Here is a 17945-nt window from a genome sequence, read left to right as displayed (position 1 = left end):
CCTGCACCTTCCTTTGGGCCATCCCTGCCCGCTGGGTGACCAGGACCTAGTGTTGAGATCGCCGACCGCCATTGGTTCACGCAGTAACCACGTGCTAATAACTACCTTCCACCCCAAGCGCTCTCTTCCCGCGTCCTTCTAATTCCTTTCTTCTCCCAGTCATCTTCCCGGACGTCTTGGTTCGTATAGGTGGTTCTCAAAAACAAGGGAAATGGAAGAGACAGCGTGGTGCGTCTCAGATCTCGGCGAATACAGTACAAACCCGCTTGGGGTCCAGCCAGGGTGTGCAGGGGTGGGGGAGGTGCAGGAAGGGGGAGGATGGGGTGGAGCCTCACTCGGTCAGCCAGCAGATCTGTCGGCTCCGCCTACTTTAGCTCAACTCTCCACTCTTAACGCCGAAGAAAACGGAGGGGGAAGGCTGCTGGGCTCCCGCGGAGATTTGCGGAGTACGCAGGAGTTTTGGTGGGCACCGAGCTGGGGCCAGGCGATGGCGGACTGCTTCCCGAAGAGAGGCGAGATCGCTGGGGAAGAACGAGGCTTGAGACTGAGGCGGAAAAGCCCCCCTTAGGCTCGCTGGGTCTCCGGACCGCCACTTCCCTTGAGTCGCATTTCAACCCAGAGAGCGAAGGGGGCTGGGAACGTTAATGGGGAAGGCGGTGGTTCCGAGCCTGTTACAGGCTCTCGAGTAGTTGGGTGCGTGAGAAGAAAATATCTCTGCCCACCTGCGCGAACGTGTCAGGCTCCCCTTGCCCTTCCAGTCACTAAGTTCCTTCTCCCTTCCCTTCTCTCCCGCCTCATAGTTATTGTCGCACACACGTGTGTTTGTGTGAGTGTGAATGTGTATGAGTGTGTGTGTGTAAACACTGGTCGTCGTCCGCCCAGGGGTGGGAGATTTTGACCAGTATCAGATTTCAGAAAAACTCCTTTAACCCACCAGTCAGGGGTCATGGCGGCGCGGGGGTTTGAGGACGGACGGGGTGGGAGTGACCAGCTCTAGCCCTGGTCTGAGACCTAGCAACTGTGGGCTGTGCGCCCACATTTCCTTACTCAGCTCCGGCTTCATCTGCCGGACACAAGAACAGCCCGCGGCAGGATGACCCTGAGAATTAAGCGAGAAAGGAGCGTGTAGGAAACCAGTAACGAAAAGTCCACGGCTCTGTAATCATGCTGCCTGGATCTAGAAAATGTGCCGGCTGAGCTGCTCCAGTGAAGAGCTGTAAGACTTTGACAATAGATATATATTTTTTAATCAGTCTTTTTTTTTGCTAGTCTTTTTGGAAGTTCAGAGCAAATGTTTCTTAAAAAATAAACATCCTTAGGTAAATTCAGTTTTGCCAGAATGGTCTGGGCATTATTTTTCCTGAAACGCAGCTAAATTGAACTCCTTCTCTCAAGCTAGGGGGTGCATAATTTGGGCAAGTTTGATGGTTAAGAGAAGTGGTGATTTCTTATATGTTGTATCACTTAATCTTTACCTGCAAACTACTCCAGGTGTTTCTGGCTGCTTCTTCTTCTTTTCAGGCAGGAGCTGGGATCAAAGAGGTTAAGCCATTCCAATCTTGGCTGGCTTGTCAATGACAGGCGCCACGCCTGTTTTCCCAAAACGGAACTCTCTCTACAAACCTAACATCTTTCCTGTAAAAGATAGCCATGCTTCACCCTCAGAGATGTAGAAGTCTGGCAATGTCCCATCCATTAATTTTGTGATTGTAAAAAGGCACTGTGCACACTTTGGGAAAAAAATGGAAAAAAAACGCCAATCCATCTAGAGATAACATTTCACATACATGCTTCTCTCTACTGCTTTTCTTTTTTCTTTTTTTGCAAAGTTGAGCTCAGAGGATCTACATGAGTCAATATATTTTAATTTTGCTTCATAACCACGCGCAGCATTTCATTAAAGAGCTTTGGAAACATGTTTTAGAATCTCACTATAATAGTCCATATGATGGTCATGTTTATGCTTTCATAAACCATTTTCCCCATCATTGTAAATAATACTTCAGAGAACATCTTTTTGCCTTCATCCTTGTGAACATTTTGGATCATTTCCTCTGAATAAATGTAGAAAAAAAGTAATAAACCAAATATTTTAATTATCCCACTCCTCCCTAGAAAATACTACTGTCCTATCCTCCTACTCCCAGAGGTGAAAGCAAATGTCCTTTAGCCTGGTGTTTTCAACAATCCCTGACATCCAGAAAAAAGAGAATTTAGAATCTCTTCATTCCTACGAAAGCGAAATACACTGCACCCCTTGGGTCCCAACTCACCTTCCAAGCTGGGGTGGAAGCGACTCTAGATAAAAACATAGAGCTGTAAGCCTGTGAACGCTTTTTTCTTTGGCGGCTGAGGACTGTCTAGCTCTGCGCAGTGGTAGAAGAAAGGGTGCTTTGGGAGAGACTTGACATTAGAAGTCTTGAATTCAAATCTTACCCCCAGATTCCCAGTATTGACTTTCTGACCTAGTTCGTGGCAAGGATCAAGGGAGATTTTGTAAATAGAAATCCTTCCCACCATTTTCCTTAAGCAAAGATTGCCCTGGGCTCCAGCTCCCACAGACCCTGAAAGAGACACTTGGGCCATTGCTTAGGCTAAACTGCTGGACGTGGTCTTTCAGCCCTGCAGGGGAACCGGTGCGCATCACTAGCACCCAGCTCTGGCCCAGATCTGGCTCTCGGGGAGTCGCCGCAGCCTGTTCACCCCTCATTTTGCTCCCGGCTCCCTCAAGACGGTGGAACAAATAACACGGACTCTTCTTTCCAAGTCAGCTGGAACTGCGACAGCGATCGCCCTCAAGGCCTAAGAAGAATTATGGCCACAGGCCACTTGCTAAAGTATCCGGGAAGGTGGAAGCATAAGCCAGGCCTGAGGCTAGAGCGGAAAAGTCGGCAGTGGCAAGCACTTAGGCAGGATCGGGGCTGAGCCCTGGGTGGTGCATGGCTGCCTGTGTGTGCAAGTGCGTGAGCGCCTGTGTGCCCCTCCTTTGCCCTTGAGCCAGGACGTTGTCATTTCTGGTGTCAAAGTGAGATAGAGTCAGCAGATCACAAAATAAAACTTTCAAACCAATACTGGGTGCCTCGCTGTGCATACTTAGGAAATGAGGAGCCTCAGTCCTTTTGTCTTATTCAAGTCTTGCAGGGAAGACAGACTTTTAAGCTACTTTCTTGCACAGTCTGTGCACAATATGTATTGAACCGTTTCTCATTCATAGTTAACAAAAGTCATTTCTCCCTCTATTTCTTTCTGACTTTCTTAAAGCCAAGGAATTATCGCTATAAAATTTGACACAACAGGGAGATTCCTAGTCACTTCTGGTGCTAATAGCCCTGGTCGCTCACACCCACTTTCTGTAACTAGTGTAACCAGAGAACTCTGCCCCTCTGGGGCTCCTTCTGAGCTGGGGGTCCCCAGTGACAGCTGTACCCCTGGGGCTGACATTAGCAGCCCCCAAAGTAGACCTCCTTAAATATTTGTTGGATACAGGATCTGCCTCATTGGGCTTGAGATAGTTGTAGAGCACCCAGAAGACTGATCTGAAGTGTCTGGCTGGCCCTTGGTGGAGGAGACTGCTGGGACACTTCTGCTTTCTCCTGTTTTGTTTTGTTTTTAACTGGGATACATTTTTAAAGTATTATACTAAGGTATTTTTTTTTTGAGTATGTGAAGCATTAACAGAATTCTACATTACAATTATGCAAGAAGAGCTACCCAAAGAAACACCTTTACCTTTCTGTGCTCACGCTCATTGCCCAGACTTTCCTGCTTCCTACACAGTCCCGATCTCATTAGTTTATCTTATTCTGTGCTTTATTTTTTGCACAAATAAACTGATACGTGTATATTTTTACTTCCTCCTTACATGACAAGGCAACTGAATGTGGCCATTTTTTCTTGTTTTAACAGAGTGCTATTTATTGGGACTTCTGTACTGATGTATGTTTCTGATTGCTGCCCGTGGACTACTGCAGCTTTATATAAGGCAGGTGTCACAGTTGCAACAGTGTCTCTTCTGTTGTCCTTCCTTTTTTCACCGTCACACAATGCATTTTATTATGAGATTTGGAGTCAAAGGAAAATCAGTTTCTAATTTATTTCGGCACTGGCAAATTCCTTTCCAGGACGGGTGTGCAGGTTTCCATCACAGAATTGTATGAGAGCGCCTACTTCCTCTATTAGCCTGACCACTGCTGACTTTCCACCAGTATGATAGGTAGATGAGAATTGTTAACATAATGTTTTTCAGCACTGTTCGAGGTATATATATATGTATATATATGTTATATATATGTTATACATCACATATATGAAATATGTATACATATACCATGTTCAAGTTGTATATATATGTTATATATATACCACATATATGTTATATATATACCATGTTCAAATTCTGTATATATATGTTATACATACCACATATATGTTATATATATATATATATACCATGTTCAAGGTATATATGTGTGTGTGTCTCTCTATATATACACATCATGTTCAAGGTATTTATATATATGTGTTTATGTATATGTATGATGTACACACACAAATAAAAAAGTACAAAAAGATTAATTTAAACTGTATCTTTCCCCCGTTTCTATCATATTTCGAGTGTTTTCCATATATTAGTGATTTTAGCTAGCTGTATTGTATGTTGCAAATATTTTCTTCTTGTTTGTCAGTTATTTAGACTTCTATTGTAGGACATTTTGTTTATATTTATAGGACATTTAAAGTTTATATTTAAATGTAGTGATGTATATTACTTTTTCTTTTATTGTCTGCATTTGAGTCATAGTGGGAAGTACTCTTAGATCGAGGTTAATCACCCATTTTCTACGTATACTTGTATGATTTCGCTGTTTAAAAATGGCATCTATTTGGAGTGTATTTGAGTGACTGACGTGCGTTAGGATCTAATGTTATTTTACTCCAAATGGCCATTCCGGAACTAATTAAACCCTTTGCTTGCGGGTAACTTTCAGTAGCATTTCTGCGGGCCCTTAAAAATCAGAGCAAAAATGTGGGTGTTACAGGAGAATAAAGAGTGGAGTGGGTGAAGAGATCTTGGATTGTTTTCAAAACAACCCGCTTCTCAGTTTCTCCCCGCCATTCCCTCACACCCGGCTTTCAGACTTTGGTGGCGGAGATGACAGTCTTCTTGACAGATCGCTAAGCCTGGACTCCCGCCTGCGCTGGGGTGCAGACGCCAGGGTCTCATTCGCCGCCTCCGCACGCAAACCACCTCTCCGGAGGGAAAAAGAAAATCTTTTGGGGTCGAAGGGACCATCAAGGTTCCTAAGTGGGGCTTCCCACAGTCCGCGACAATTGGGGAGCTGCAGGCGAGCCTCCGCCCTGGGGGCTGCTCTACAACTCTTATCTGCGCCGCGATCCCTGCAGCATTTCAATTAACATTCCAGAGCCCGGCTGCCGGCGCGCTCTGATCGCCCAGCGTGCTGATAGCGCCCGGCCACCAACCCGCGGGAGCACCTTCCCGAGTCTTGGAAAAATAAACTCTTGTCCCCAGCGGCTCTCTTTCTGCCTCTGTCTCGCTGTCAACTTCGCTCAAGTAGGCAGCGCGGCCACCTAGCTGCTTGCTTGTCCAGTCCTGGTGGCAGTTCTGGGGGGCTCCGGTGCCCCGACCGTGAAGACCCATAACCCGGGAGGAGCAGGTGGGCTCCCGAGCGGCACCCGGCTGCACTTAGTCAGGCCGCACTTCTAGACCGCAGCTCTTCTAATAAACCAGCGCGTCGGTGGTCTTGCTAAGCCCTTGTGACATCTCCAAAGCCTCAGACGTGAAATCAAGTGTGTGACTGCCTCGCCAGAGCCGGGGAAAGGAGTTTCACACACCCAGACTGACCTTGGGGGTCAGACAGATCCTTTCCAGGCTGTTTTTAGTATCTGGTGTCTTGCTCAGCTTGGGCACCATGAGCTCACTGATGTCCCTTTGAGATAAGTAGGACACGTCATTATCTTAATTCCAGAGATAGGATCTTAACTTGTTTATAGCACTCTCTGAGCAAGCGGGCAGTGGCAGGCGTTACTTGGTGCTTGGAGGCCAGTCCACAGCTTCTTGGTGGGTTCCTTCCTCCAGAGGTTACCAACTTGCTTTGGTGGGTGTGGTGTGGTGTCAAACATGTGAAGAGGTGTGAACCTGTTAGCCCCCTAAATCACATAGTGTTGCAAACCAATGCTACCACCCCCAAAAGTGACAGAACAGTAAATAAAAAATGAATCACATGAAGCAAAAAGTAAATAAAATTAAAAATTAAAAAAAACTTGTCATTGTTATAAATGAGTTCTGCTATCATTATTCTCTACCAGTGTGAACATCAACTCTACCCACCTCTTAATTCGGTGAGTAGCATAATAGATGTCCAGAATGGAAAACATTCTAAGTGAAATATTCCAACTAAAAAAGTCACCTTCATACAACATTAAAACCCTCTTTAATTTCTTTAGTATATTTCAAAGTTATCCCAAAGCTTACCACCCAGGGCTGTTTTATTGCCTGCTAGAGCCATCCTAGACATCTGAATGTGTTTTTTAAATTAATTCTTTTGGGCATACTACAGATAAAAGAATTGTGTTTTATGAGCTTACTTTTTAAAAGACAATTTAAGCCAGCCCTTTAGGGAAACTAGAAGCCTGTTAAGGTATGATGGGTGAGGATTAGACTAGAAGGGAATAATTGTTGAAGTGAGCTTGAAGCTCAACACCTCCCTCTGGATTCTTGGCCTCCAGCCCAGTGGAGGTGTGAATGGGTCCAACCCAGCATTCAAAACCTTTGCCTCGGTTCAGCATTATCAAGTTCTAAGGTATTCCTTGCCTGAGGTAAGAGCCATGCCTCCAAGCCATCTGTGGGCTACCAGTTCTGGGTGGGTGCTTTGCATTGGAAGGAATTTAATCTTTAATATGGTCACAGGCTTTCTTGCTTTGTAAACCTGGGTGAAAGCTAAAGAATGTGGGAACTCTTTTGCCATCTCCCTCCATCCTGAGGAAATTTATGGATATTTCCTTACACCACTGGGAGATGGCATTAATTGGGGGAGAGCCCACCCAGGACTGGGGGGCCACTGGAGCACAGTCCATTACTCGTTCCCCAGTGGACACTGTCCGTGTGTGAGGAGCAGCCAGGACCAGGGAGAGCAGGCAGGCACCACTGACAAGTTGATATTTGGTTCCACGGAGATAAATTTTCCTGATAACCAAGAGCATTTCCCCTCTCCACCACCTCCCCAGACAGTCTGACGCTGGTAGGCAGACGCATTAGAGTAGAGTGTAGATGGCTCACTTAAACCCACCCAGGGAAGGGCTTTTGTATTGAGTAGTCCACTTTCTATAGGAAATAAGCCCAGCGGGCTGTCCCTGTGCCAGGAGCCCTTGGTCCTCTGTCCTCTGCTGTCCTTTGGGTGTCAGGCCAAGGCCTGGGTGCTGTTGGCTGCTGTGCTGCTTGGAGCAGCCTTGGCAAGGACCTGCAGCCTGAGCACCCTGGACTTGTTTGGGGTAGAGTAAATGGCTAGCGCCAAACAAATTTACTCCAAGAGAGTAAATTTCAAATTGTGGCAACTTAGAGAAATTGGACAACAGGGGATTCTAAGAAAATGATATAATATGTTTGAATTTAGCAGGTTTTTAAATAACCAAATCTTCAAAGTTTAAATTTACCTTTCTTTTTTGTCTCTCTGGGGGTCTGGGAACAAAGATAGGAAAGGAGATGCCCAATAGTGCTTGGTGTCACCGGCTGTTTCCCACCAGCTCTTTCTCTCCAGGGGCGCCCCCAGCCCCTGTTCTCCTGGGAGACCTCATTTCCTGGAGAAGATGACCTCATGGGAGCAAAGAGTGATGGTGGTGGGTGAGTTTTGGATGGGCCTTGCACAGTTCTCCTAAAGAGTTCCCTGGCCTAGAAATGAGCACTGAAGCCTGAAGAAGCCCTCGCTGAAGCCACCACCAGGTGCGTCTTGGAATGGAGCAGGTGTTCTGTTCCTCCCCTGCCTTCTCCCTCTATGCACCCAGATGCCCAGCAGATGGGCACTTGTCAAGGCTTCCTGTGCCTTTGAAGACAATTCGTGGACACAAAGGCATCCTTGTGTCCCTGGTTGGGAGATCAGAGTTAGGCTTGACTGAATAGAAATATTTCAGAAAAAGAATAGGCTGCCCGGGCCTTCACATTTCCAGTTCTCTGGGGCCAAGAAAACCCAAAGTTTACAGATGCTGTATAGGGGTCCTGAGGGTATTTACTATGCCTCACATAAAAATATCTAGCAGGTAGAGTTTTAAAGGTGCTGACTTAGAACCTCTCTGTTATTACCAAACACGAATAGCAAAAGTTTCAAGCCTTTAAAAGTTGACTTAGCAGAACATTTTGCAGCCATTGGAAAGGGAGGAATTTCTAAAAATGGGCAAAATCTATAAAGCAAAAAATCAGTAAATTGGACTACATTTTTTGTCATAAAAAAACAACAACTGCAATCTAGGAAAAAGTAAACCACAATGGAGATTTTCCCAGCAACTTGTGCCAAAAGGTATCCAGGAGGCAAAACAACCAATTCTTCCAATCAATAATAAGAATAGAAAAATAGGCAAATGACTTTTTTTTCCCCTAAAGAAATCTAAGTGGCCAATGAGTACAAGAAAAGGCGCTCAACCTCAGCAAGGGAGGCTGGTTGAAATGTAAGCACCTGGCAACACTGGGAGGTGTTGGGAAACTGGAAAGCAGCAGGTTCATATTTAGTGATATTGGAGTCTTGATCATTCTATGACCACAATTCAACATTTTCCGTGAGCCTTAAAGCACATGCACCTGTACTCCAAAGACCACACATTAGTCACCAGTATTTTCTGTAGGAGCCTCAAAGTGGAAACAGTACAAAGTTTTGCCCATAGTAAAACACATTGTCTTAACCTTTCTGGTGTGGGTGCCATAGAAGAACACTTGTACTGCATTATAAGTAGGGAATAGTAAGTGAGAATAAGTTTGGGATGCTGTAGAACACTAGAATAAATGCACAAAAGCTATGAATTTTAAAGACACAATAGTGAGCTCAAGACATCCTAGTGATTTCTTTGTATAAGGTTCTAAACTCAGGTTAGCTTTTTCTACTGTACATTGCTTGGCGGTGCATTCTCAGGTTATGCAACTTCTTTTTAAAAGGCACAGAAATGAGCACCAGAACCCTCAGGGCAGTGAGTACTGAGGGGAGAGGGAATGATCCCGACGTGGCTGCTGACAGTCTCTGGGATGTCCAGACCTGGTGGCTGTTATCCTGAGCTTGTTGCAACAATTCATAGGTTTGGCATTTAGTTTCACCCACCTTTCTGTATGCCTGCTAATTAGGGAGAAAAAAAATAGATGATGGAGTTGATCAGAGGCAGGCATTGGGAGGGCCACTGTTTCTGGTGACAGGGTGGGATAAATGTGCTGTTTTCAGTTATGCACAACAAGGCGGGCTATACCATGGCATTGTGGACGTCACACTATTTTCCTAGTAGACACTCTTTACATTCCACTTTAATACTGGGTAGAGAGGAATACTTAAAAAATAATATAATAGTTTATTTTTACATCATTTTGTGTATTTTCCCATCTCAGCTGTAATCCGTGGGCTTCCTATCACCAAATCACCCATGTGCGATCACTGAAGTCCAGTGCATTTCCCTCCCTCCACTGTTTTTGATCCCATTCTCCACTCCATCCCATAAAATATCTCTGGTATATAGCTGTTCATTATTATTGTTATTTTGAGAGGAATACTTAGCTTGGTTGCAATGAACATATCAACAAGGCTTAGCCTGAAGAAATACCTCAAATTTTTGGGAAGAAGCCTGATGATGAAATAAACTTGTCTCCTTTACATCGACTACATCCCCAAATTGGGTGTCATTCCAGCTCTCCCAGTGTCTCTAAATGGGCACTCTTTTCAGTCCTCACCCAGGCGGCTTGAGTAAAGGATGGCAGTCACTGCCTGGGCTCCAGATTCTGATGTAGCCCAAGGCTCCTCAGCCAGGCTCCCTGCTCCCTACCGCAGAAACCCAGGGAAGCCCCAGGTTCCAACTGGGAATTTGCTCATTTGCTGGGCAAGGAATTTGTAGCCAAATTAGGGAAGCAGAGGGAACCGGAATCAGTGGTTATCCCAGCAGAAATACTTGCATAAAATTTACCTGGATTTTGCCTTTTCAGGTTATACATTTTTATTACTATTTTAATACAATAGCCATATCTTTGAAATAAATACGCTAGGACAATCTGTTCACTTTCTAAGTCTCAGAGAAGATACAGATTTATTTATGTATACAAGAACTGGGGTACAGGCCAGAGATTGGGGGTGGTGGTGAGAGGATTCACCAGACAGAATGGGGAACAGAACTGGCAGATTGACCCAGGTTGGCCGAAATACACTGCTGAGTGGCCCAGTGGGTGAGATAGAAGAGGTTGCCTGCCCCATGAGGGTCATTTCCCTGGCCTGGGATTGAACTTGTGCTGCAGTGGCTATGGATAGCTTCATAGGGCTGCGATTAAACCCCTTGCACCACCAGGGAGGCCCCTAGAGAAGCTGTTTTTTAAACTCTGCTAGTAATGGTGCTTAAACGGTGCCAGGCTTTGTTATTCCAGCCCTCTGGTGTCCTTATAAATGGGCATTCTTTCTAGTCCTCCCCTAGCCGCTTCAGCTGGATACCCCATATTAAAACTGGGGAGACTGAGTCCAAGAGAACCTGAGTTCTCAGCCAGGTTTGAATGAAGTTTGGAGGCAGGTGCCAGAGGCTGAGTTTTTAACATCACCGGCATCACATTTTGGCGGTAGAAAGACGAGTTCTATGACCGGGTGGTTTCCCTGGTTTCCTTTTCTAGAGCTTTCCTCCAGCGGGGTCCAGTGGCGCCCATCCACTCCTGGATCGAGGCTTCCAGGACCCTGCGGAAAATCCCTCTTCCCCCAACCCTGGTGCCGGGCTCAGAACCTCGGTCCAGGGATCCTCCGCCACCCCCGCCACGCCCCGCTAGGAATCCTGTCTGCTATCTTCCAGAAACCGGAGACCGGGAGAAAATTGGGCAACTCTGGCCTTACATCTGCAGAGGGGCTTGTGTCTGCCAGAGGAGCTCCAGCAACTCGCAGGAACCACTCTGAAAAGCGACGCGTTTCTCCGAAGGCGGGACTGTGGGATCCCTGTTCCCTGCCACCCGCGTTTGGATCCATTGTCCCTAGTGGGGTTGGGGCACTGTCCTGGCCGCACCCCGTCTCCGCGGGTCTTGCTACGTTTCCAGCCACGCCTTAAGGAGGGCAGAGGGAGTGTTTTCCTTCGTCCCCCTCCCCAGGTCCCCCCCCTCCTCCCCCCCCCCCCCCCCCCCCCGTTGTCTCCGTCACTCCGACGGCCACCGGTGTGGCCAGACCCTGGCAGCAACCCCACACCTCCCGCTGTTGACGGCACCCGGCCGCCGGCGCCAGGGCTGTGGTGGAACGCGGGCGCGCCGGGGAAGCCAGCCCCAGCCCCAGCCCCCGGGACCACCTCTTCCCTGGAGTCCTGGAAACAAACAACCCCCGAGGCGCCTGTCCCACCTTTCCTGGCTCAGCAAGGGGGCAGAGGCATCCTTGGGTGCCCTCCCAGGGCATCACTGGCGGTGTTCCCCAATCACTGTCATGTCCACGATGCTGTGCTCTTACCTGGTTTTCTCAGGTACTCTTCAAGTATTTACTTAACAGTGTAATTCATCCAGATGATAGGTCCATTAAAGTACAGGTTTGAAGGGGTATTTGTTAATCATAGGACGCCCCTATGCATCTGAAGTGCCAACACACGTTGCTTTATAATCATAACTTTATTTTGGTACTTTTTAAAACCTCATTGCTGATTTTTAGACAATATATGATGTCTCCCCTCAGGTGTGGTCACCCTAGTTCTCCCATCACCTAATCGCCTTAAGTTGGCTACCCCAAAGAGTCCCTTGTGCTGTCCTCCTTCTCCCCCTTTTGACACCGCCTCTCCTAGTCCCCACCCCTGGTGCCTGATAGCTTTCCAGCCTTGTCTTTGTGGTTTTGCTATATTCCACATAGAGCTGATGTTTATCTCTTTCTTCTGATACAGTTTGGAGCGGTGTGGGTTTCAGTAAGCAGAGTCCTTTGGTTACCCCTGAAAAATGTTTGGCAAGTTCCTCTTTCAGCAGCTGGCAGAGGGGAGTTCCCCTCATGCCCTGGCAAAGACTTGGTTTTATTCAAAAGGGTGGGTTTGTTTTATGAAAAGAAAAAACAAAAGAAAGAAAGGAAAGGAGAGCAGCTTGCACAGATACCAGAAGGCAGGAAGAGCTGACTCTGCTACTTTGCAAAGGGCAAGGGTTGTGGAAAGAAAACTCTCCTGCAGGAGAGTTGCCTTTTGCCAAGACAGAAATTGTACTGAGACAGAGTTCTTTGGGGAAGGGGCTGGCTCCTTGTGGAGTTATCTACTGGTAACTCTGGCATCTTTAAATTGACTAGGTTCACTTGAAAGGATGTCTCACTACTCCTCACTCTCCATAGCCCTACCTCTAGCTACTTTCTGTAGCGGTCTGATCTTTGCTATGGCAATTGCCACCTAGGGATGTTTCAGTGGGCAGGGTCCTTTGGTTACCCCTGCATGTTACGCTCTCCACCCTCACTTCCGGTTTCTGGTCTTGTGCCCCCTTTGTCCCAGATTTTCTACACTTACCCTCTATCACTTCTGACGTCTGTTGCTCAGCAAAATTCCTTGCAGCTCCATTCATGCTGCTGCAAATGGCCTGAGTTTATTTTTTTTGGATCACTGAGTAATATTCCATTGTCTATATATATCACAGCTTCTTGATCCATTTATCTCTTTGGGAGCATTTAGATTGTTTCTGTATCTTAGCTATTGTGAATACTGCTGCAATAAACACAGGGGTGCAGGTTTCCTTTTGTGTTCTTTGGGTAGATTTCTAGGAGTGGGATAACTGGGCCAAATGGCAGACATGTTTTTAGTATTTTGAGAATTCTCCACACAGGTTTTGCGGACTCCACCCCCCTTCCAGACCAAAGCCATCAAGACACTGGGAACTACAAATCCCATCATCACCGAAGGGAGGATTGCTGGGACCTGAGGGTGGAGCTAAGCAGCCAGGTTTGGTACATGACCAGTGGGCCTGGGACTTTGCTCTTGGGCTCTTGGCTTGACTCTTGGATTTTCTCCCACCCTTGTGCCACTGGGACTCCCAGGTCCGTGAACTGGTAGGACACATTAACCAGTTTATCTCCCTCTCTTTCTCCCTGAGTGATTAATTTCTTCTTTTGTAAATAAAACCTTTATTAACCTTTCTGTGTGTGCCTGCAACTGAGTCATATAAGTCCCTTTAATGCATGGGTGCGGACCCACAGTCAGGTACCCATTTCATATGGGGTTGCCTTGTAACAGCTGGACCACTTTACTTTCCCACCAGCAGTACAAAATGGCTCCTTTGTTTCCACATCCTCTCTCTAGCACTTATTGTTTCTCTTTCTTTAATATGGGCTATTCTCACATGTGTTAGGTGACATCTTGCATTTCCTTGATAATAAGTGGTAATGAATATCTGGAAACAAGGTGGTCCTGAGGAAAACGGGAGGTTCCAGTTTCCCTGCCCCACCCAAGGGAGGGTGGAGCTAAGCAGGGAGAAGTTGGAGAGGAAACTGAGGAAGAAGAAGAAAAGGAGAAAAGGAAGAAGGTGAAGGCCTGAGAGAGGCACATGGAGCAGAGAGACATATGAGGAAGCTGCACTTGCTCTCGGCCTCAGACTGCTTGTAAACAGTAGTGGGTGAGTCTGTGCAGGGGTTAACAGTGGCACCATTTACTTTGGTTTTGCTCTTTTTCTCCCAGACTTGTTTTGCTGTTTCTGACCCTTTTCTATGGCTCCCCATTCGAAGGTGCTTTATTAGACTTTCGGGCCTCAGAGGCCTTGCGTTGGGTCAACCCTGTTTGGGTAGACATTTACCTGTGAGGGGATGGGTAACTTTGGGTGCTTGATTTGGAAATTATTCTTCCCCTTTTGCACACTAATTACATTAAAGTTCCTTTCCATTAAAGGTTTTATATGTTTTGTCTTGCTGTGGCAGATGGCAGAACCTATTTAAAGCCGGCAGCTTTGGGGGTCCTGGGGTGCCCCTTCCCTGTCCTGTAACAATCTTTTCTTATGTTTGTTGATTTATGGAGAAGTGTTTTTTAGCTTTTCTGCCTGTTTTTTTGACTGGGTTGTTTGTTGTGTATTTTTTGAGTGGTGAACTCTTTGTAGATCTTTGGTCTCAGTCCCTGGTAAGTTCAGCTTGGTTGCATCTTGGTTTCTGGCAGTCATGAGTAAAGCAGCTACAAATATTAGCATTCCGATTTTTGTGTGCGCATACATTTTCAACTCCTCTGGGAAAACACCTAGGAGTATGGTTCCTGAGTCATATGGGCCCTATGTTACTTTTTAAGAAGCTGCCAAATTGTCTTCCAAATGTCTGTTCCATTTTGTTTTCCCACCACCAGTTTGTTTGACATCCTCACCAACATTTGATGTCTGGGTTTTAGCCCCTATGATGCTGTCTCATTCTAATCAATTAGCCATCTTATCATGATTGATTTAACTTGTCATTTGCTAGTGGCAAATGGTAGGGAACAATTTTTCATGTACTTGTTTGCCAATTGTATATTTATTTGGTGAGGTATCTGTTCAGATCTTTTGTCTGTTTTTAGATTGGGTTGTTTGATTTCTACTGTTGTGATGTAAGAGTTCTTTGTGTATTTTATTTATTTCTTTTATTAGATATATCTTTTGCAAATTTTTTTTTCCAAGTCTATGTCTTGTCTTTTCATTCTCTTGACAGCATCTTTCACAAAACAGCATTAATTTTTGGTGTTGTGTTTAAAAAGCCTGGCTCACGCTGTATTTTAGAAAGCTTGAATTCGAGCTGATAATGAAATATTAAAAAAAATAAATCTGACATTGGGCAAATGCAAATTGAAGGATGGTTTATAAAAACAGGATGTGCAAAATGCAGAAATAACCTTACCAGTAGCTATAGAATAAAAGACAGATTAGAGATCGGCAATCTGGTGGCACAGAGAAACTCCCCTGGATACTCCTGAAACTGCTGAAAAACAAATGGGGGTGGGGGGGGAAGGGGATGGGAGTGCGAGTGTGTGTGGAGGGGAAGCACCACAGCACATAGCAGGAACATCAGTCTAGCAAAATGGGGCAGGAAAACGTTGTTTAGCTTGATAATGGGGCAGCACAGTCCTGGGGGAGCGACAGTGCTGTGCAGAACCCCTACAGGTACCGACTCAGGCACAACAGTGGAGTTTCCAGGACCAGACACTGGAAAGGGGGTGCATGAGCAGAGACAGGACAGAGGGTGCATTGCTGGAGAGCTGTAGAGATGGGGGCACAGAGCAGGGACGACTGGCTGGAGCAGTAGCTCATTACAGAGCAGTCATAGCCTGGATCAAGTCAGAGCATCTGGAATTCCCTATAGAAGGGGCTACTATCTGAAGCCCAGGCAGAGATGTCCCAAAACACTTGCTTGTCTCCTCTTCCCTCTACCCAACCCACACACAAGAAATGCTTGAGCTAATTGGAGTTTGAACACCTGAACACCTGCCAACAGTGGGAGTGGACATTTCAGATTAAGATTCTAGGATGGGGAGGAAAAGAGAGCAAGCCCTGCTCTGTGTCCCTAGGCCAACTGCAACCCACGCCCAGCATTGCATCTAGGGTAGAGTGGACATGAGGCCATACAGACCCTGAAGCCGAGGGGCTGGCCTGGAGGAGGGGAGCCCTGTGGATCCCACCTCATAAATCTGGCACCCAGAAGACAACAGCAAGCTCAACAAATATATTCAGCAAAAATTTACATATCTACAAGGGGAAATAAATACTCAGGGTGAAAAATTTAACATACATCTTTCGGTAACTGTTGTCTTTAAAAGAACATTTGCTCAAGTTTTTATTCAACTCATTAATTAATGAACCAATGAGAAATTACTTATTGAAGTTCTAATTCACACACACACACAGATACACAGCGATAGACAAGAATGCTGAGAAGAATTTAAAGTAGATACAAAAATCATTCAATAAACAATTGCATGCAACTTAATCTAACTAATTTGTATTTCTAGGAACATCCTTTGCGTTATCATCAAAATTCCTGAACTTATAGAACTATAAAATGACTCAAAGGACAATGAAAGGCAATTAATAACTTTTTTGTTATCACATTTAAACAATTTTCAAAATTGTTCATGGCAGTATTACCTCTTGTTACAATATTCTAAAGAAAGATTGTTGTTAACAATAAAAAATAGGCCCTCCCTGGTGGCGCAATGGGTTAAAGCACAGCACTGAGAAGCTAAAGCCACTTCCGCATGAGTTCGATTCCCGCCTGCCCCAGAGGTGACCACATGGCGTGGCAGACCTCTTCTGACCCGCCTGCTGCTCCCCTCAGCAGTGTACTTCGTCGATCTGCCTGTTCTGCTCCCCACTCTGTCTCTGGTGAAGCCTCTCACCGCCCCTGAGCCTCTGGCCTGTACCCCAGTTCTGTACGAATAAATAAATAAATCTTAAAAAAAAAGCTTCTTTGTTCAAATAATGTGAGAATGTTTATTCAGTTCTCTTTCAAATCTGGAGCAGTGTACTAATTTCAGACCCAGCTTTATTTCTTTGCTACCATTTTTTTTCTAGTGTAGTCTCAACCACCCCTGTTATTTATGACCCATATGAGTCTACAAATAATAACTTATAGACTCATATGGGTTAACAATAAATCTAAATAAATTAGGAAATATTTACAATGGAACCATTATGAAAATCCTACGTATTGAAATTTGTAACGCAGAAGAAAAGATATAAGCCTAAATATTTATAATAGGAGAGAAGAAAGGTTGAGAATAAACGTGCTAAGCATTCATCATAAGATAGAAAAAAGAGCATGGGGCACTCTAAAGGCAGTAGCAAAGAAGAAATAGAAGAGTAAAAATTAATGCATGTGAAAACAAGTGTACAAAAGACAAATTCGGCAAGTAAGAGTCATATATAAAGATTAGGAAAACTGAAAAACCTCTGGCAATATTGATTAAGAAAAAAGGCACAAATGAATAGTTTCAGGAGTGGGATTATAACCATTCCTGGCAAAGTGGGATTATAACCATTTATGCTATAGAGATTAGTAAGGTTATATGAGGCTCTTATGAATTCAGAAGCAGATAATATGCTCAAATTCCTAGAAGAATATAGTATATTAAAACTGATCCAAGTATAAAGAGATATCTTGTAACAACAAAGCACAAACAAAAGAAAAATTAGAAAAATTGGAGCTCAAGAAAATGAAGAACTTTAGTTCCAGAAATGCTTTTCTTTGTTGCAGTACCTATAGAGAACTTCCAAAATTCAATAACAACAATAATCAAATGCCAGACAACGTGCTTAAAAAATGAGCAAAGGGGGCCCTTCTCGTGGTGCAGCAGGTTAAAGCACAGCACTGAGAAGCTAAAACCACTTCAGCATGAGTTCCACCCCTGCCCCGGAGGTGACCACATGGCGCGGCAGACCTCTCCTGATCCACCCGCTGCTCCCCTCAGTAGAGTGCTTACTTGAGCTGCCTGCTCTGCTCCCTGCTCTGACTCTGGTAAAGCCTCTCACTGCCCCTGCACCTCTGGTAAAGCCTCTCACTGCACCCTGTACCCCAGTTCTGTATGCATAAATAAATAAAATTTAAAAAAAAATGGGCAAAGGACTTGAGTAGACATTTGTCTACAGGAGACCTTCAAGTAGCCAATTCGTGTTCTGAGAAGACGGTGAGCATCACTAACAGCTGGGGAACTGCACATCAAAGCCACAGCAATGCCGCCTCACCCACCCCCTTTGTGGAAGGCTACCACCCACCAAAAGCTAGTAAGGCAAGTGCTGGCAAGGTCCGGATGAACTGGAACCTGTGTGACTGAAGGTG

The sequence above is a fragment of the Condylura cristata genome, unplaced genomic scaffold (assembly GCF_000260355.1).
Source record: "Condylura cristata isolate star-nosed mole 26May11 unplaced genomic scaffold, ConCri1.0 scaffold00018, whole genome shotgun sequence".
Taxonomy (NCBI): domain Eukaryota; kingdom Metazoa; phylum Chordata; class Mammalia; order Eulipotyphla; family Talpidae; genus Condylura; species Condylura cristata.
Note: the sequence above shows the minus strand (reverse complement) of the source record.